This window comes from Asterias rubens, chromosome 5 (genome assembly GCF_902459465.1).
Source record: "Asterias rubens chromosome 5, eAstRub1.3, whole genome shotgun sequence".
Classification (NCBI taxonomy): Eukaryota; Metazoa; Echinodermata; class Asteroidea; order Forcipulatida; family Asteriidae; genus Asterias; species Asterias rubens.
Genome location: NC_047066.1, coordinates 5590546 through 5612804, shown reverse-complemented (window position 1 = coordinate 5612804; position 22259 = coordinate 5590546). Strand labels below are relative to the sequence as shown.

At 37.2% G+C, this 22259-nt stretch overlaps 1 protein-coding gene across 2 annotated transcripts in view; it reads left to right on the top strand.

Moving 5' to 3' along the window:
• Window positions 1-22259, top strand: part of LOC117290652 (E3 ubiquitin-protein ligase RGLG4-like) — a 29291-nt gene that overhangs the window by 2748 nt on the left and 4284 nt on the right. Inside the window, exons 1-2 of one of the 2 annotated variants that reach the window (XM_033772170.1) lie at window positions 4418-4439; window positions 14434-14505. The gene's annotated coding sequence lies outside the window, so the exon portion shown is untranslated. Of the gene's footprint in view, window positions 1-4417; window positions 4440-14433; window positions 14506-22259 lie in introns of those variants that run through there. The other variant, XM_033772169.1, reaches the window with a different exon arrangement.

Genomic DNA, 22259 nt, shown 5'->3' with positions numbered 1-22259 from the left:
TTTGTCGAAATTGGTGATTCATGATGTTTTTCTACGCGAAATAAAAAAATACCAGGATTCCAGTTGAAGCTAGAGTGTGAACCCCTTGATGAATGATCCACACATTTCTACTTCTGACTGACACAATGCCAGAAATACTTTGTTTGTCTGTCATTCTATTGCGTGATGGGAGGTCATTACTAGGTAGTCATAACCACAGATACATTCACACTTGGTGCACCAGATGCAGGGCTTATTGTATTAGTTAGTTCACAATTTGTACTGGGCCAGAACATCTGTGACAAAACCAAAATCACAATGAGAATGAAAACTTTTTTTGATGTAATTACATACATTAAATAATTGTTAGCATAAAAACTGAATCACTTGGTGACGAACAATGAAGAGCTATTGGTAGTAAAATTTAAAAACAATGTGAGAAATGGCTTCCTCTGAAGTAACATAGTTACAACAGCTGTATGTTAAATTATACTATACCCTAATCATGCAATTAAGGGCTGTATTACAATGGTTTTTTTGTGTTTATGGAATTATGCAAGCAGGGCTCAACATTTTTGAAAAAGGTAACCAGATGCAGGATGTAGGGGGCCTATTAGTTCACAATTTGTTCTGGGCCATAACATCTGTTACAAAACCAGAATCACAGAACTATAGGCCTACACAGTGTAACAAAAAACTGTTTTTATTTGAACATAAGCACAAAGAGAAGAATGATCTCAGTTTATGGGTAAGTCGACATTTAAACATTTTTTTAATGTAATTTTGTAATTAAAGATAAGGCGAGTAATTATTATTCAAAAATCACAACACCGTCAGACTTGTCTGGTCATAACTTTAATGTCAGGATGCTATAAACACTGGCCTCGAGCTCGAGCCAGTGGTACATTGTGAATTTTGAACCCTGGTAAGTCTAAGTGGCTTTTTAAATGATATACACCTGTACAAAGACCTAAGCGGAAGCCCCAGTTTAAAATGCGCAAATTTGTTTGCATTTACTTATTGTATGTGGAAACCCTACGTCCCCCAAAGTATTTGGATTTGTGCACAGATTGAAGATTTGAACAGCCTACTAGAATGATTTTTTTTCACTATAGGCCCTATAATGAAACATAATATTAATAGGGGCTTTTAAACATTGCATTTCGCCCTTTCACTAAATGCACACAACTGATAGGCCCTTACATACTTGTACGTGTAAGCATTCCTGAAGTCATCTAAACTCTTTTGGAGTGTGCAGCACCAGTTGTTACTCATTCATATCCACATTCACTCCTGGGCGATGGGAAGCAATTATGGTTGAAAGTGTCTTACCCAAGTCAAGAACACAATTTTCAGAAATAGCCTTTTTGAGACATGGAGGACACTTTAGGAGTGCACTGGTTGTGTGCCATATCTCAAAAAGGCTTATGGGAGTTCGAACCTACACTCTGGTGACTCCTTGATCAGAACCATTGATGCTCTCTCATTTGGCTATCCATGGCATTATAATGTTTAAAGGCAGTGGACCCAATTGGTAATGACTCAAAATTGTTAGCATAAAACCGTACTTGGGTAGCTGTTGATAGTATAACATTATGAGAAACATCTCCCTCTGAAGTACTGTAGTTTTGATTTCGAGACCTCAGAATTAAATGTTGAGGTCTTGAAATCAAGCATCTGAAAGCACACAACTTTGTGTAACAAAGGCGTTCTTTCCTTCAACATTATCTCCGACTTCAACGACCAATTGAGCTCAAATTTTCACAGGCTTGTTATTTTATGCTTATGTTGGGACACACCAAGTGAAAAGACTGGTCTTTGACAATTACCAATAGTGTCCAGTGCCTTTAAATTAAATTCCTCTCTGTGTACAGGAAGGAAAAATGCAGTTCCTTTTTCATGGTTTTACCGACCATTCACTTCTGGGACCTTCCGAAATGTCAAGGAGTTTCCTTTCAAGGTTTGGCCTTGCAGATCGGACTAAGTGACACTCAGGCCAGCTTTCAACTTCACAAACAAAATGTACGATGTTGTTCGTGTACATGGACATGTAGCCCATAAGGAAATTACTTGTAATACAAGTCTTTGTACCTTTGTTTACAAAAAAAAATGACCGTGTACATTCCAGCGCATTTTCTGGCAGGATAGGATACTACACTATGCTAAAAAATATAGGATTCAAACTACCTCTTGCTACCAGGCAATCTCGTTGGTCTAGTTGGTATGACACTGCTCTAAGAATTGCAAAGGTAGGAATCCCACCTGAGTAATATGCCTACAGTGACTTTTTTTCACAGATCTCGGAAAAGAACTGAGTATTAGCGCTAAAAACTTTTAAAATTGTTTTATAAAGTAGACTTTGTCCATTCATTTCCAGCCCCCTCATCTCTCTTTGTATCTCTCCCAAGAGTGCATTACACACTGCTACTGGATTAGATTAATTAGGGTAATAAACTTGTATGGCTTCCTCTTTGGTTGTCCTCTGTTGACTTGGCAACCATGATGTCTAAAAAAACATTAGTACAAACAAAGCCACTAGTTAATGACTTGGTATCTAAAGACTTTCCACTCATTAGTTTTGAGTAATAATGAAGGTCGTTCTAATGAATGTCGCTGATAAAAATCTAGATTAACAACGCCCCTCATTTTGTTCTTATTTTCTTCACAGTATTGTAAAGTAGTTTGCATATGTAGTAGGGGTAGAAAATGAATTTTCTACCCCTACTACACATACATTGGTCTGGGCCCAATTTCATGGCTCTGCTTACCGCCGAATTCCGTGCTTACGATCACCATTCGCCGCTTACCTGCAAGTGCCAAATTTTTCCCTTCTAAGGGGTGTGGTTTTGGAGAGGGGAATTCAAAAACATTTCAGTAGGCCTATGTGAAACGTTTCTGCATAAAAAAAAAAATTCAGATTGTGTGTTCGAATTATTGATTATGTTTCCTGCCTGAAACAGGCTGGTATATTCACTTTTCAGCAATATGAATTTTCTATATCGTATTTCCACCATGCAAAGTTTCAAATCCTACATGCCTGCAACTTGTAATGTAGAGTTTGTTCCTGGCTTTTGTGTGGAGCTTTTGGGTCAGTCAAACATTTACAGATACTTGAAACCAAGGTTTACATTTTGATATTGACTTCTATCTTTGTTAGTGTGTAGGGCCTACCATGATGTTGGCGTGTCGTTACCAAGCGGCTAGTTCACCGAACTTAAAGCCATTATACACTTTCGGAACAGAAAAAAAAAAAAAAGTTCACAGATTTACAAATAACTGCTAGATGTGAAATGTGGTCATTTGTAGAAATGAATACAATACAATACAAATGAACCGTGCAGTGTTCGTATTTCGGGTTATTTCAATTTACGACTGTTACAGAGGGTAAACATTTGGCAATACAAATCTTTGGTTAGAAGCCTATGCAGCATCGTTTGATAGTATAACGCATTTTGAGAAACATTTAAATTTGAAGTAATTTGGTTAATGTTAAAAGATATAATTTTTGTTATGCCCCAAAACTTCTAACAACAGTCCATGTGTGTCAGATCATAATGGATTAGCAAAATATTTATCTATTGACTGTGTTATATGCTGCATACAACACATTCAATTAGATAAATATTTTGTAAACCTTAAGTACCCCATGTCATGCCCACCTACATGTACATCAAACAGCAAACACCCCCCCCCCCCCCAAGCTTATCATCAAAACACCAACTACAAGTTATAATTCCCCAAAAGAGAAAAAATGGCGCAACCATAGAGCAAGAAATTGTGCTACGACACAACCATCAAGGTCCCCTCCTGCTGTCGATGTCTCTGTGTTACTTTGCTATGATCATGCAGGCCTTGTTCTTAGGCTTTTTGTTTAGTCATAAACTAGCTAATAAACTCTGGGTTCAACTTGCCCTCAGGAAGTTTTTAGTAGCCCTGATTTTAAACAATATAAATGTAATGTATCTTTCTGATCACAACCAATATAATAGCCAAATAAAGTTTCACTCAAACACTCACAAATAAATTAACACATTTGAAAACTATTATTCACATCTAAATGGAAGAATTATGAGAGTTTTTTAAAACAAGTACATGTAGGTTGCACAGTTTTTAGTAGCACACAGGGCAAGTTGAAAGGTGGTGTTTACTAGCCCGTAGCAGTTTTTACTAGACTGTATGTACGACGAGCTAGTGTTAAGGGTGAGCCCTGGCGTGGAACCATCACACTTGATCGAAGGAGATCGAAGGAGACATTGATGACATCACTGGATGATGAGTTTTCTGCTCCGGGATATTGTTTGGCAGCATCACCATTGCCGTGTCAACGCCATCAATTGTCTCATCTTCATTTCCGTCACAGTGTGGGATTGACTGTGAGATGATGTCTGACTGTGAGATGATGTCTGACTGTGAGATGATGTCTGACTGTGCTATAGTTGGCAGTATAGGTCTCTGCACTTGTAAGTTCAACCATTCAACCCTGGGACGTACAATGTAGTGAATTACCGTCGTCCATAAAATCTTAAAGTAAAAGTATACCTTTGGTTCTTGGTGCCGTTCGGTGTTTTAATCCTACATATTTTTAGGTAAACTATAAAATTGACCTGTGAAAATTTCATTTCAAAAGGTGGTTGCAGCAAGAGGGCCATTGGCATTTTGCAAATGGCATGATTTCCATAGTAAAATCTCTTAGTCTACGTGTGTGAGAAACTTTTGAAGGGGCATCACTTCCATTGGAAAATCTTAAAGTCTATATTGGAAACTTTTGAAGGAGCATCAAGGCCAAGACCAGGAGCAACCGAGGTCCTAAGTGGCCTCTGTAAAACTCAAGACCTGAACCGATTGAAGTTTTGAGAAGAAAACAATCTGTAACATTTTGTTTCATTTTTTAGCTGGGATAAGTTTAATAAAACTGTAATTTGAACTCTGTTGTAGTAAGATAGGGTTAAGGTTTTGATGGACCACTTCAATGAAGCTACATAAGTTATGCTACCAAATATATCTTGTGACATGTATTTACTCTTTTAGAATAAGAAAAAAGTCTATTATCTTTTTTGTTTATGTTAAAGGTACTGGACACTGTCGGTAATTACTCAAAATAACTATTAGCATAAAAACTTACTTGCTAACAATCAATGGAGAGCTGTTGATAGTATAAATCATTGTGAGAAAAGGCTCCCTCTGAAGTAACTTATTCTTCGAGAAAGAAGTAATTTTCCACTAAAATATTTGAAAGCATCTGAAAGCACACAACTTCGTGTGACAAGGGTGTTTTTTCTTCCATTATTATCTCGCAACTTTGACGACCAATTGAGTTCAAATCATCACAGGTTTGTTATTTTGTTCATATGTTGGGATACACCAAGTGAGAAGACTGGTCTTTGAAAATTACCAATAGTGTCCAGTGTCTTTAACACTTCACTCCTTCTGATCTGTCCATTTACTCTATTTGTTATACTTTTGTAACCCCGGAGTTATGGGGTTTGTTTCAGTTTCACAATAGATTACAAAACAATACAATAACTTCCTCTTTTTTAGTCATATAGGATGAGATTCAAAACAATACAATAACTTCCTCTTTTTTAGTCATATAGGATGAGATTCAAAACTTTTTGAACAGTCTTTTCAGTGGTTGGCATTAGATACTTTTTGAAAAGACTCTTTTACTGCCTAATAGGCTTACACAAAATGACGGGGAACAAAGAGCGCCGGCACAAGTATCCAGGTGTGCTTTTGTAACCTGCTTTTTCTGGGGTGAACAAGCTAAAAATGAATGTGTCCATATGATCAATTTATTGCTGAATTAAATGGAGCATGAAAGGGTTAATGTTTTTCATAGGTTAGCTCTCCCGTAATCTTGCGACGTACTGCTGGCTGGCTCACGCAAGACTGCCATATGATGACTACAGCCCCATTTATGGAATTTACGTCAGTAGTCGGGAGCCAGCAGTCTCGCAAGAGAGCAGCAGTATCACAAGAGCCGCAGTAGAGCTGTTAGCTATCACCGCGACAAACAATAAATTAACACCTTACCCACAAGTCTGATGATTGAAAATGTTCAGATTTTACAATATTCTTCCCTAATAGTGGTCCGGCGGGCAAGTTCTGTTAAAAACAACCGAAGGACCAGTCAAAACTCTCACCACGCACGTGGTCTGGGCTGGATTGTTCATTGTTGATAAACAATCCTAGTGTACTTGAAATTTTAAATAGTAAACAAATAGGGTGACTAGTGAAATGAATGTTACTGCTTGGGCAAGACGCTGAAAAAGTCAACGGCAAACCTTGAACTATATTGCAATGCAAAGGTGTGCTTGGGAACTATCTATAGAAAAAAACATTACAAGACAAGGAGATGTTTTTTCCCCCCTTCAGTTTATGAAGGGTGCGGCGGCACTGTCCATTATCATTCACAAACATGTATGGGATTGCTGCAAGTTTGCCGAGATTATCAAGAAAGGTTAACGACGGCAGGATGATGTCGCCTCATGACTTGGTTGGAATTCTCTCTAGTCAATTCTTTCTGATATCCAACCCGACTCACTATCCTATGTCTGGAACGTCTTTTCTGCTAGATTAAAACTTGGTCACATACATGTACAATGTATGTAGAAGCCAGCCTTGAATTTAATTATTTAAGGGGCATAGCAATTTTCCTTTGAAACTTTGGTAATGTTGGTAAAGGGGTACTTCTATGAGGCAAACGGCCACCCCCCCCACCCACCCCCCCCCCCCACCCCCACCCCAACAGCAAAAGTACAGGGCACTACGGTATCCTGCGAGTGCCAGGGTTAATTTTGAGGCCTGCGTCAAGGTGCTTTGGTAACCTTTTTGGGGGGCTTGGGTAGAAATGTTGTCTGGATGTTTGGAGTGAGGCGATACTAGCAATTTAGAACACAACTTTTTTCTTGACTTGGTTGTTCATTGGATGCCTACATATTTAACCTACCCTCCCCTTATGTGGTTGTGAAAAAGAAAAATTATGCAAAAAAGGAGTTAGCTGATTGCAAAATGCAATATCTAAAGGACCTTTGTTATATGCACAAATTGTTAATGGTCTGACAAGTTGACCCCTAGCAAGTTGACCCCTAGCAAGTTGACCCCTAGCAGAGTTGACCCCTAGCAGAGTCTGTCTCAAAGGCTAAATGACAGAACAACACAACAATAGCAAATACTTGTAAGTATTTCCAGTAACAAGTTCAATGAATAACAACAAGGGAAACTGACCGGCTAATTAGGAATCAATTTTTGGATAAATTGCTTATCATAAGCAAAGAAAATTTGACAAAATAGGGAGGCTGCAAATTCCGCTCTGGAAAATATTTCTTTATTCACCCAAAGAGTTTTTAAGAGGGAGGGGTGTTCTTTTCTTATATTTCCCATAATTTGATGCCTGAGATATAATTATAGTTATTGGCATCTCTCCGTCCACTTCATGCAGTACAATATCTTTCACCGACTTCGAAAATCCATTTGACCAGAATATACTGCAACGTTTATACTGAAATTATCCCATTTGCATTCCGGGATTAGATATAATCTTGTTTGTGTGTTGACATTTTGTATCGAGATCACTCAGAGATTGCTGTAATTGGATACGGCAGGAAATTTACTTTTCGTAAATTGCAAAGTAATTGGCAAGGAATTTGGTTCGAGAGGAAAAAATAGAATAATATTTCCCCCGTGTGACATTTAAGAATGTGGTCAAATGGTTTGACTTGAGCTCTGAATATATTCAAGTGCTGTTAAAGAGCACATCGTGGATGATAGTAACGTATTGTATCAATCATTGATAATTGATTTTATTAGGCTCAATTAGAAGGGTGACATTTCCAAATACAATTACCTAGGAAGCACATCTGGACCTTTTTTTTAATTCTGCATTCAATGTACATGCAGGCCTCGAATTTCATGGGGCACAGCATTTTTCCTCTTGCAAGGGGCACTTGTACACTGTATGAGGAAACATGCAGGGCTTATAGGGCACCACAGCAAAAGCACAGGGCACCATGTCATTTGCCGTGAGTGCTGTCGGCTTGGAGGCCTGTACTTGACATTTCACCATATTATATCTAAGTCAACATTTAAATGTTTTATATTGTCTTCAAATCACAACACAGTGAGGTATTATTCTTCATAATATTCAATTAAAAATGCATGATACCGCTGAACTTGTCTGGACAAAAGTTTTTTAGCCCAAGACTAAAACTACTGGCCTCTGTCCTGCAGTCCAGTGTAAAATTTGAGCCCTGGCTCTACATCATGTACATGTCGGTGATGTGGGTAACTCAATCGGTAAACATGTAATTTGTTATTTGGGGATTCGAACCCACGACCTGAATTTTGTATTGATTTTTACACACTGAACACATTCTACTCATGGTCACCAGCACCAAGGGAAATTTCCAGCATGAAATTTTACCAACCAAATTTACATTTGTTGCATATTGCTTGTTACTGGTATTCAGCTGTTGTTTGCTTATCCTGAAAATCACATGGACATTTGGTTGGTAATCCTATTTTTATCAAGGAAGAATTTCATGCTAAGCAAACTTTTGTGCTTAGCAGCTCTATGAAATTGGGCCCAGTTCACTAGCTGCTCTTTCATTTAAAAGTCCAGGTGTTATGTACGGTACACTGTACATGTACATGTTTAACCTTACAGCTTAAAATGTACGCTGTCAGTGTGATGAGGCCAGTGAGGACGTTTTAACCATAATTAATCTAATGATTAAGAGCAATCATGCATCTACATTGCAATAATACTGCACCTTAAAAATAACTCATATGAACACCCTCACAGAGGATAAAGTTTGTTGAAGAACCATTCTTGAACAAACTGCACACTCGTGCAAACTTTAGATTTGCTTAATTAGGATCTGTATTATAAGCTTGATTTGGTGTGTGTAGCGGGCCTGTCTTTCGACCCAGTCCTTCAGTAAACATTCTATGCACAGTTGATTGGCACTTGAATATGATATTAAACCAGCCATGTGTTTGCCCAGCGTGAGTTTGAATACGTAGCAGGTTTCCCTATGGGGTCCGATGCGATACATTGAACTTGGAATATAGAAAGTTTGTATCTGAAGAGTGCTGATTTGAAGTTATGAGTTTATAACGTGTAATAAGAAAAAAATTCTAGGACTTGAAATTAACACTAGACCAAAGGCCCAAGGCCAGTGATTTTATCTTCGGACCAATAAACTCAAATGACTGGATTAGCCAAGTGGTCTTGTTTTTCTTCAATTTAGAAATTAGGCTACCTTATTGTGTAACTTTTTGTTGTTGAAACAATTTATTGACTATGAGTCTGATATTAAGTTAAGTATCCTTCAATTTTTACACAAAAGACAAATGAGATGGATTTTGATGGTGTTTGTTGAATTCATTTTTTGTTCTGCATGGTCTTTAATAAAACAAATTCTTGTCCAGTAAGTATTTTGAGCAACAAACTCTGCAGTCTTGTGGATATACTTTCCCCAATTAAGAGCCCTGATATCTAAGTGTTAAAGGATTCGGGTACTTTTTCAGAAACCAAAGATTTACATTAAACTTAAAGGGTTTGAAGATAATGATAGTGGAAAGCTTCCCTTCAAATATTACCAACTGAGGTTGTGTAGTTTTTGAGAAATGTGTAAAACAAGTCACAAAATAATTTTCGTCTCAGGACGAAAATGATTTTAGCCTGTAAAATCCCATTAACCAGTTATGATATTATACCAAAACCATAGCATAAGTGGTTAGTAAGTTTTTACATGCTAAAACTGAGACGAAAATTATTTGTTTTACTAATTTTTTTGAAAACTACAGCACCTCAGTAAATACAATTTCAAGGGAAGCTTTCTACTATCATAATCTTCAAACTGTGTAAGTTTAACTTAAACCTGTGGATATTGTGTTTTGTGTTAGGAAAAAGTACATAGACCCTTTAAACCACAAGGGAAACTGACTGGGTAAATTTTAAAAATTATTTTGGGTCGAGCAAAGACAAAATTTACTAGAGCTGGACTGGAGCCTGCGACCTCCTGAATAACGTGCCAGTGCTCTACCACCATTAAGCTCACCGGTAACCTACTTTGTGGCATTCAGAAACATTCTCTGCTGAAGGATTGGAATAAAATGCATATAAGACAAACAGTAATCGCCTTAACAACAGTGAACGCTTTACTTTGCAATGATGACATCCTCCCTATAAGAAGCACCCTTCATTAAATATCAAGGGGTTCCATTTCAATATTTTATATGAATATTGGCCGACACCCTCTCTAGTCATTGAAGACGACCGCTCCATTGAGCAATGATGACACGGCCTATAAGAGTCCTTTACGTTTCATTAGACATTGTGGCCATGAAGATTCTGTGTGAAACATTCTTGCTATAAATGGAGTGGCGAATGCGGCAATGCGCAGGGATAAGAAGGGCTGCGAGAGAGAGAGAGAGAGCAATCTTTGTACCTCATCTGAAATGAGGAGAGCGGCATTTTCTTAAAGACAGAAAGAAGGCCATAGTACACATGTTGTTTGGGCGATATCACGATATTATCGAATATCGCGATATTAATTTGGACACAATTTCGATATCGGATGGATTTGGTTTTAATTCGAAATATCGATATATCGATTAAATATCGCGATGTATTTGCTAGCTGAGACATCTTGCACCCCATAGGTTTGGAGTAAAACCAGAAGAATAGGTCATTAGAACACCTCTCTTATGCTATAACTGTCTCTTCTACAACTTTCACTTGGAGTTTTAAGACTGATGATGTCAAATTTCATTAATCGCGATTATATCGAAAATCGCGATATATTGTCGGCGATATATCGTGAATAAAATAAATCGCCCAAGCTTAAGTACACATGTTGTTTGGGTCCTTGATCTATGGTTGCACTATTCTGAAGGTAAAGTATACTGTACATATATGTACACATACATACTGTACCTATATACGCTGGGTTTCCAGTAGGTGTTAAAGACACTGGACACCTTTGGTAATTGTCAAAGACCAGTCTTCTCACTTGGTGTATCTCAACATAAAATGCACAAAACCAACAAACCTGTGAAAATTTGAGCTCAGTTGGTCGTCGAAGTTGCGAGATAATAATGAAAGAAAAAACACCCTTGTCACACGAAGATGTGTGCGTTTCAGATGCTTGATTTCAAGACCTTAAAATCAAATTCTGAGGTCTTGAAATCGAATTCGTGGAAAATTACTTCTTTCTCGAAAACTACGTTACTTCACCAGGAGCCGGTTATCACAATGTTTTATACTATCAACAGCTCTCCATTGCTTGTTACCAAGTAAGCTTTTATGCGAATAATTATTTTGAGTATTTACCAAAAGTGTCAGTGCCTTTCAAGTCAGTGGACACTATTGGTAATTACTCAAAATATTTATCAGCATAAAACCTCACTTTGTAACAAGTAATGGGGAGAGGTTGATAGTATAAAACATTGTGAGAAACGGCTCCCTCTGAAGTGATGTAGTTTTCGAGATAGAAGTAATTTTCCACGGATATGATTTTGAGACCTCAAGTTTAGAATTTGAGGTCTCGAAATCAAGCATCTGAAAGCACACAACTTCGTGTGACAAGGGTGTTTTTTCTTTCATAGTTATCTCGCAACTCTGACGACCAATCGAGCTCAAATTTTCTAAGGTTTGTTATTTTATGCATATGTTGAGATACACCAAGTGAGAAGACTGGTCTTTGACAATTACCAATAGTGTCCACTGTCTTTAAATATATAGGAACATACATTGAAGGGTGATTAGGATCCAAAGGATTAAATTATGAGGTTGAATTTTGCTAGTTTTTCAAAAAATAATTATATAGAAACAAATCTCATGATGTAAAAATTGTTTTTAAGGACTGCTTGATATCTAGGTCGTGGTGGCGGGTTAAGGGTTGTGTGCGGACTGAAAAAAATGGGAGGAAACAAATAATAAATGAAATGAACGGCAAATAAATCAAATTAAACAATTAAAATTTATTTTGGGATGATCAAAGAATATTTACTAGAGTGGGACTTCAGTCAAAGGCTAAATTCAAGGCTTTTCTAATTGAAAAGAAAACAGCGGCCATAACCAGACGGACAAACATACAGGCAACTTGCTTTTGTACACAACATAACTAACATCTGAAAATTTTACGTTTTTGAGAGATTGCGGAGAGCATCTGGAGTAAATATGTCCATGCAGGTAGAATAACCCCTAAACACATAATTTACTCAGATATGGGGGCATAAAAACATTTTACATAACCATATTACTTCGAAGTGAATTTTCTCAAAATGCTTTATATTTTTATATGTATACTATGCTGTCATGGCTGTAGGCTTTTGTTACCAAAGTTTTTTATCAACAATAATTTTTAGAGACCAATTCAAGATTTGACTCCACGGTAGTGCAAGTGCAGTTAATTACAATCCTATAAGCTAAAGTAGTAGTCCCAGTCAATTTATTATACCTTCCGCCCAGGTAATGGGTAAATAGCAGGACAGTTCTTTAAAAGACACAGCACTATTGGTAATTTTCAAAGACTATTCTTCACAGTTGGTGTATCTCAACATATGCAAAAAATAACAAACCTGTGGAAGTTTGAGCACAATCGGTTGTCGGAGTTGCGAGATTAATGAAAGAAAAACACCCTTGTTGCACCATGGTAACACGAAGTTGTTTGCTTTCAGATGCTTGATTTGAGACCTCAAATTCTAAATTTGAGGTCTCAAAATCAAATTTGTGGAAAATTACTTCTTTCTCGAAAACCTCTCCCCATTACTCGTAATCAAGAAAGGTTTTATGATAATAATTATTTTGAGTAATTACCAATAGTGTCCACTGCCTTTAAGAACTGAGAAGTCTCCCGAACATCCGATAAACTACTCCGCGGAGGTAGAATAAAGAAAGACAGTTCTCTAAGAACAAACTCTACCTGGCAAGTAGATACACACATGGTGATACCGCAAACCAAATATATATTAATTAGGTGTTCGGGCAACAGCCCGAACAACTCTTTGTTATTGTTTTTTTTTTTATTTTTTTTTTTAGTTTTTCTTCTTCCTCTCAGAGTCGATTGTCCGCAACAAAAAGCATAGTTGCGAAGCTTGCATTTAGTTGAAACTTTGCACACAGGTAGACAATAACCAGTAGATGATGCAAAAGTGGTTACGTCACGATGACGTCATCAGTTGACGAGATATACTAATTCAAAGTTTATTATTTCAAAAAATCATAACTTTTGATCTACATGAGGGATTCTTACAATCAATACAGCAACGGATCGGCCAATAAAAACTCAGTAAACGCCTCGCAGACAAGACTTCTTTTTTGACCTTGTATTCTGGTTCAAATCGAATTTATTGTATATTTTCTTCAAAAGTAATTATTTGGTTTTATCTACGACCGTACTGCGTTGATAACACCGGTTCCCGTCCGATCACTGAAGTTAAGCAAAATCGGGCGCGGTCAGTATTTGGATGGGAGACAACTTGGCGACCAACATTTTTATTATTTATTTTTGTATTTAATTTTTTTTCTTCTCCTATAAATAGCTTCGTTTTTAGTCTGTTTTCACCTTCTCTTGACCTTTTGACCTTTTTAAACTGGAAGTGCCTGTAAAATGCTTTGAAAAGGCATTATTTAAAGGCTTTTAGGTTGAAATGTACACTTTTTGATGCTTTTTCCATAAAAATATTACACATCGAGAAAACTGTTTGGTTTTGATTTCTTTGCAATTTGACGAGCTATTAACAACATTTGTTTCATTGATTCAAACACTGACCCAACAATAGCCGAACACCTAGTGTTTGTTTTTACAAACACTATATCTAGTTTTAAGAATGTATACCTTCCCTTCAAGGAAGATTCTGGTTTTTTAAAGCCATTATACACTTTCAGTAAAAAGTATTGTCCAAGTCCCACACTTCGTGTATTTGCGGGGTTGCAGTGTAATGACAGCAAACTTCCCTGCCTGCCAGCGACAACGCATACAGGGAAAGAAGATCTATCTCCAAACCCCTTTGGGAAATTTGTTGATCCCTTCTTAGTCTACTCAAATATACATTCGAGTTATCCGATCTTCACACAAACATGTGATACGTATTAGATCTTGCAATGTGAAATTATCCACTTCTTGTATAGGGCCTATTTGGTTTGCAGTTCATTTGATCCACAAAGTGCAAAAAGGAAGTCCTGGCGGATATCCTACCTTCCGCCTAGGAAGTAGTTTTAAATAAGCACTTGACAGTTTTTTTCAGAACTGCGCAGTCTCTCGAAACATCCGGAAAATCCACTCCGGGTATTAGAATTAGCAAGACAAGTTTTCAAAAGAACACAATCTACTCAGAAAGTAGATACACACATGGTGTTACCAATACCAAATATACATTGATGCCTCGCCATGCAATGCCTCAAATCTTATATCCATTTCTTTTTATACTTCTTATCTTACACAGCGAGAATTCTCACAGGTTTATAGCAAGATGCTGTGATTTCAGGGGCAGATGTTCAGTTAACACCGCACAGAAGTAAGTATACACTAATATTAATTAAGGAGCAAAAACTCTGTGTGTGTTTTTTTTCTAAATTGATTTTTGTTCTGGAAGCCAGTCATTTTGCCGCCAAGTACATGTAAAGTCGTCGACTAAAAAGTCGCCCCTTAGCATCTTCAGCTAGCTCATCACACCCATTGTTTTTCTAAAAAGCAAACTTTCTCCGACCAATCAAACACCATCAAAGTATGCCCCCAAGATGTTCAGGATAATGGGGGGTTATAATTTATCACTTTCTTGTCTTCTAATTCATTCAAAGCTTTTAGGATTTGTTCTATAAGCAAAAACAAATTCACAGAGGCAAATCCCCCCCAAAAATGGTAAGGATTCAAACCCACAAGCTTTGCCTTTGCCCTATGAGTTTCCCCCCAGAATTCAGGAAAAGTACTGAGTATACAGTGTTGAACACGTATCATTGTGTATACAGTATACAGTGTTTAATACAATGTTCTCATCCCATTTAGAGTGAACATCTCCATTTTGTGTGTAAGATTTAAGGCCATTTTAATTATTAATGTATTGTTTTACTCAAAAATTTCCATTATGTAACTGTTCATGTAATTCTGCTGCTGGCAGCGAATTGAATAGTTTGACAAAACAAAAAAAACAAAAAACTGAATGAAATGTAGGGTGAAAATAGATTGTATTCGTTATCCGATGCAAACCAATTATATTACATTCATCTTGAATGGGATTCCCCCCCCCCCCAACTGAGTAGAATCAAGACAAGATAATAACTAAAAGGTAAAATAACTCCGACGCCCACACACTGTTCAGAATGAAATATTGGGTTTTGTAAACGTGATACAGGTCAAATATACCAAGTAGAATTCTACCTCCATGAATATACCAACCCTGTGCATAAAGCATCAATATATTTCACTATGGCAAACAGACACAGTGTGTACAAACAGCTGTTTCAGCACCATAACGTCCTACAGTACATTATATCGAGTTTGTAATATCATGGAGCAGTTTATTGCTCCATGGTAATATGAATATTTCTTGCATCATAGAGAAATAAATTCTATATACATTGCAATAGATAACTTTATTACTTTTTGTTTGCCCTTACACCGATGTGTATTTTTAACACTGTGTACTCAGTCAGGCCTCGAAATAACTTATGGCACCCACAGCAATTGTGGAGGTCCCCTTTGCAAGGTTCCAATACAAATTTACATTATCCTCATAAGCCTATGGCGGACACAATGCTACAACACTGTAAAGTTGTGGTAAATTTGTGCGTATTGACCATAGAAATAGAACGTATGTTATTCAGTGAAATGCGCATTTTAGGCGACGCGGCGTTTACACGTAAACCTAACGACCACCAACATGGTGAGCGTGGCATCAGTCGCGGCATGTGACGCGCGCGTATCACGTCCGCCATACCTCAAAAAGGCTTACAGAGGTGCCCCCTTATACCAGAGGAAAATAGGAGACTTTCTGGGACGATAGAGGGCAGCAGACTTACCGGGTAAATCCATTGTTCTCAGAATTATGCGCATGTTCAGAACTACGTAAGCAATGGAAATTTACCCGGTATGTCTGCTGCCACCTAGCGTTGGAAAGTCTCCTATTGCTGTGCCCCGTTCAAGAGCGGAGTTCAATGCCTGCTCAGTACCTCCCCCGAGTTCTTTGAAAACACACACATGCTTATCATTGGTGGGTTCGAATCCCACCTTGGTGATATGTCTCTAGCTTGTTTTAATGTAAATTTTACTGCATAATAGAGAAATAAATTACTGTACACATACATTTAGCAATGGATAAATGAACTTCTTTTTTTAAATTAAAAAAAAAAAAATTATAACCAATACACCGATTGTTAATAAAAATAAATAATATTGGGGCAATGAACAAAGTGTTTCTTGGGAACAAAATATTATCTCAAGAAAACATTGAGGAAGTTAAGTCACGTTTTTTTTTCAGGGCAAAAAAAAAACAACCCTGAATAATAATCGTTATCCCTGTTGGAAAATAATCGTCTATTATGACTGAACTCATTTTTAAAATTCCATTAAGCCTAGGTAAACAATTGGTTAGCAACCCTTTTCAGCCAAATCCAAAGCAGCGTAAGTTGCTGTAGTTGGGGAACCGTTTGCTAACCTTGACATGAAAAGAAATTGATGATGCAGAAAATAAATAGAGAGAAGAGAGTATGCTTCTTCTGATGACAAATTCAAATTATTTCCCTTCTAGTAAAGAAAATCTACTGCAATTAAGTGTAGGCCTACTGTAAAAAAATGTGCGTGCACAGCCACAATCATGGGTTCACTTTTTGTTTCAAAGACACCAAACGAACAACATCAAAATATTGAGTAACTCTTTGCATATCTTGTTTTCGACAATCATTTGGCACTTTTATTATCATTAACACAGTGATTGTTTAAAGGGAAGGTACACGTTTGGTAATTACTCAAAACAAATATTAACTTAAAAACTGACTTGGTAACGAGCATTGGAGAGCTGTTGATAGTTAAAAACATTGTGGGAAACAACTCCCTCTGAAGTAACGTAGTTTTTGAGAAAGAGGTAATTTCTCACTAAAATAATAAAAGACTTCTAGTCTTTTATTCCTGTCTGAAAGCACACAAATTCGTCCAACAAATTTTCTCGCAACTTCGATGACCAATTTAGCTCAAATTTTCATAGGCTTGTTATTTTATGCTTACATATGTTGGGATACACCAAGTGAGAAGACTGGTCTTTGACAATATTAACAAACATATACATTCCCTTTAGCCTAATGGTACATGTATAAATGACATTATAACTGCTACATCAGTGGTTTCCAAATTGTTCTTCATAAAATGGACAAAAACAAATCCGTACCCATAATTGTGGCTGTGCAGTGTGCCCACCGACTACAAGTACCAATTATTTGTAGTCATTTGTATGGATAGAATATTAAAGTTGGGTTGTTATTGTCATGCTACATTACTTTGATGCTATGATTGGATTTATTCAAAATCAATAACGAGGTTCAATCGATATTCTGTGTTCATATTGAATTGATGCCGTGCTTTATTAAAGTGAATGTTTGTGTTTCCATTGTCTGTCAGTAGGAGGTGTACAGTGTACGTGACTCTGACAGCTTGCATTAATTGTACTATTTTTGTCAAAAAAGTATTATTATTCAATTTAAAATGCAAGTCCGCTGTACTTGTGTAGTTGCAAATGTACTGTTTCGGCGATAAAAAACACTGGCCTCAGGCCCATTGTCCAGTGTAAATTTTGAGCAGTGGACACGATTGGTAATTACTCAAAATATTTATCAGCATAAAACCTTATTTAGTAACGAGTAATGGGGAAAGGTTGGTAGTATAAAACATTGTGAGAAACGGCTCCCTCTGAAGTGGAGTAGTTTTTGAGAAAGAAGTAATTTTCCATGAATTCGATTTCGAGACCTCAGATTTAGAATGTGAGGTTTCGAAATCAAGCATCTGAAAGCACACAACTTCATAGTTATCTCACATCTTCGACAACCAATTAACCTCAAATTTTCACAGGTTTGTTATTTTATGCATTTGTTGAGATACACCAAGTGAGAAGACTGGTCTTTGACAATTACCAATAGTATCCATTGTCTTTAAGAATAACACATGACATCTGTAAAAACAAATTAAATTCTTTATCCCGATGCAAAATTAACATTTTAGAAAAATATCGCAAGTATAATCTTTCAAATGGTTGCTCATTGTGGAAAGAGCACAATACATGTATAGCAACTTGTTTCTATTTTTAAAAGGATTCCTTTCTGCCGAGTGCAATTAAGTTTTTAAATAGTAGATAACTTGGTTTACTTTCTATTGCTGTACTTCTTACATGCCCCTCAATCTTTTATACTTTTGTGTTTATTTCTGGTAAATTTGTAATTTTTCACTCTTGTTGTCGTTTGTTGTTACATGCCTTTTTTGTATACATTATTCTCTTTACACAGGGAAGACAAATTTTCATGTTTTTTATCATGACCACATGACAATAGATATTTTTAAATCTTCAATCTTAATCTTCAAAACACTAGAAGATGACCAGGAAGAAGTATCCGCATGTCACTTTTTAAAAACGTGATTGCACTTGCTCCCCGCAATTAAGTCTTCCTGGGGGACACTTAACCCGCACATCGATGTCTTCCACATTGTCAAGAAAATGTTTTCCTTCTGCAAGTTGACACAAAACAGAGCCTATAGCTTTTGAAACGTGTTTCCAGCCCCATGCTGCTGATGATGGTTGCGGCATTGTGCCGACTTCACACAGGAAAATGCCAGGGAAAGGTTATTTGATTAGGTAGGGGGAGGAGGGGGGAGCAGAGAAAGAGATAGGGCTTCGATAGATCTGTGTTAACGTTCACCTTGCGTTAGTGATTTGATTTATACGTGGGGTCATTCTAACAAGCTCCCCTGTACCTCTCTTAACTCCCGCCCCCCCCCTACCCCCAAGGATGCAGAATTGGAAATATGCTCGTCGTCGAACACAGTTTGACATTTGCGGCAGGGGAATGTGCAAACACTGACATTCAAATTAGCATATCAGCAGTACACAAGTTTGTGCATTGCACGTGTACTTGCACATCCGCACAAACATGTACACACAACTTTAGTCTGGATTCACAGTCAGTACTGTATAGTATTTCGTCGTCTGGGCCGATACTCAATAGATAAGGGCTTTATTTCAATTAGATGTTCAAGCACTCGAACTTGCTAAGCGCTAACAATCATACTGAGCACAAAAACAGGGTCTGCTTACTACAGAATTCTTTAGTTATGTACATCTATTAAATAAATACAGTGATATACACAGATTTGTATTCTTCTAGTGAAAGTCCTTTATCAGTGAAATAGTCAGGTCGTGTGAGTCACTAGTGATAAGAACTTATTGCTTCAAGACATAGCCTAGTGGGTGCCCCTTGAAATGTTCCTGTAGCAATTTTCTTTTCTCTCACACAGACATGACAGAGCTTGGTTATAGTGTTAATCAGTAAACAAAAATACCTTGCCCTTACAAGAACAAAGTATCAGGTCTGCTCAAATGGAGTCACTGTCCTATCTTTCACTCTGATCCACTGGTTAAAACATGGCGTACAATATTCACTAGCAATAATGTATAATAGGAACTTTTTGCACAAAGACTAGCCTAGTGGGTTCACGTTGAAATATTCCTTTAGCAGTTTCCGCTTCTCTCACAGACATGGCAGAGCTCTGTTAATCAGTAAAAAACTACCTTGCATATTACAAGAATGGAACGGAGTCATTGTCCTATCTTTAAGTCTGATCCGCTGGCCGCTCGTTAAGATACAGTCACGAACTAAAAGATACAGTCACGAACTAAAAGTTAGTGGATGAGGACACGCGTGTTTTGACCAGGACTCGAACGCTGATCAGAAACGGCAGAGCTTGAGTTCAGTGTTCTTATCTGCTAGGCCCATACACGCAATGACAGAGGTGCTCTTTAAGGGTCTGATGGGTACTTTTTGTAGGACACAAAAACACTGTCCACAGATTTACATTATATTTACACAGTTTGGAGATAATGTTATTAGAAAGCTTCCCTTAAAATGTTACTGGCTGAGGTGCTGTAGTTTTTGAGGAACGAGTAAAACAAGTCACAAAAATGATTTTTAGTATGTTAAACATATTTTGAGGACATTGTTTTACTCATCATTTCTCAAAAACTACAGCACCTCATCAGCAAGTAAATTTTAAGGTTTACCAAGCTTTCTACTATCATTATCTTCAAACAGTGTAAGTATAATGTAAATATGTGGATATTGTGTTTTGTGTTAAAAAAAAGTACCCAAATCCTTTGATCAGTGAAAAACTACCTGCTGCAACAGAGTCATTGTTCTCAGTATCTTTCACTCAGATCTGCTGACAAATTACTCTTTAAAGGCAGTGGACACTTTTGGTAATTACTCAAAATAATTATTAGCATAAAAACTTACTTGGTAACGAGTAATGGGGAAAGGTTGGTAGTATAAAACATTGTGAGAAACGGCTCCCTCTGAAGTGGAGTAGTTTTCGAGGAAGATGTAATTTTCCACGAATTTGATTTCGGGACCTCAGATTTAGAGTTTGAGGTCTCGAATTCAAGCATCTAATAACACACAACTTCGTGTGACAATGGTGTTTTTTTCTTCCATTATTATCTCGCAACTTGGATGACCAATTGATCTCAAACTTTTACAGGTTTGTTATTTTATGCATATGTTGAGATACACCAAGTGAGAAGACTGGTCTTTCACAATTACCAATAGTGTCGAGTATCTTTAAGATACAGTCACAGACTAACAGTTAGCAGATGATGAACAGCTTTCACATGTACTTGAGCTACATCAAGTGATTCAAGTCTAGCACTGACCTAATTATTACCGTCTCATCTTTCAAAGGAACGATCAAAGTGGGGTTCGAGCTTCTAAACAGGAAAGAAAAAGGTGGGGTTGGAGCTTCGGAAATATTGAGTGAGAATCAGATTTCATTTTAACGTCTTGGGAAAACGAAAGACACATTGATAAATAATGACGGAACTGCCTTTGAGCATGATTCAACCATCTCTAATGATTTACATCATTTCAATTTAATTTGACATGTCCAGCTTCTAAAATCCATAATTTCTTCTTTGTATTCAAGCCCTAAGTGCTTGTCAGCTTACACAAATTTGGGATATAATCTTAATTTGATTGAGAGCGAAGTCCAATATTAAAGATCCTTGGTACAGTTTGCTACTTGATAAAATAATAAAAAAGTGTGTCTGGCCTGGAATTTCGCCATTTTTTGGGCAAGGCCACTTTGGCCTTCGATAGCCGCAAATTTTAAAGGGCATCAAGGCCTAAGAGAAGGGCGCCAATGCCAAGTTCAAAACCCCAAAAGGGCCCAGAGGCCAAAATAACTTCTTAATATGATTTACATTGCAAGGAAATGGAAGCAAGAAAAATTATGGCATCACAAATGAAATGAAATATAAAATGAAATTGCCATACATAGTGCCTTGTGCTGTTGCTGAGGTGCCCTTAAAACCAATGGAAACTTTCGGTAAACAGTATTGTCCAAGGCCTACACTTGTGTATCACAACTTACATATAAAATAACAAATCTGTGAAAATTAAGGCTCAATTGGTCATCGGAGTAGTGAAAAAATAACGGGAAAACCCACCCTTGTTTCCGCATGTTTCGCCGTGTCATGACATGTGTTTAAAATAGATCCGTTTCTTTCGATATCGAGAATTGATATTGTTTTAATGTTTGTGCCCCTCACCACAGGAAAGTTGCTGTGCCCTTCAAGATCGAAGGCCCGTTTGAATTAGTTGTTGTTTTTCTGTACACAGGCTGTTCCTTAACAAGCCGTTCTTTTTGGGGACATTGCTTAAAGACAGAGGACGCTATTGGTTATTGTCAAAGTCTAGCCTTCACAGTTGGTGTATCTCAACATATGCATAAAATAACAAACCTGTTAAACTTTGAGCTCAATTGGTCGTCGAAGTTGTGAGATAATGAAAGAAAAAAACACCCTTGTCACACGAAGTTGTGTGCTTTCAGATGCTTGATTTCGAGACCTCAAAATCAAATTTGTGGAAAATTACTTCTTTCTCGAAAACTACGTTACTTCAGAGGGAGCCGTTTCTCACAATGTTTTATACTATCAACCTCTCCCCATTGCTCGTGTTACCAAGAAAGGTTTTATGCTAATAATGCCTTTAATCCAAATTACTATATCTTTTTTTAAAGAAT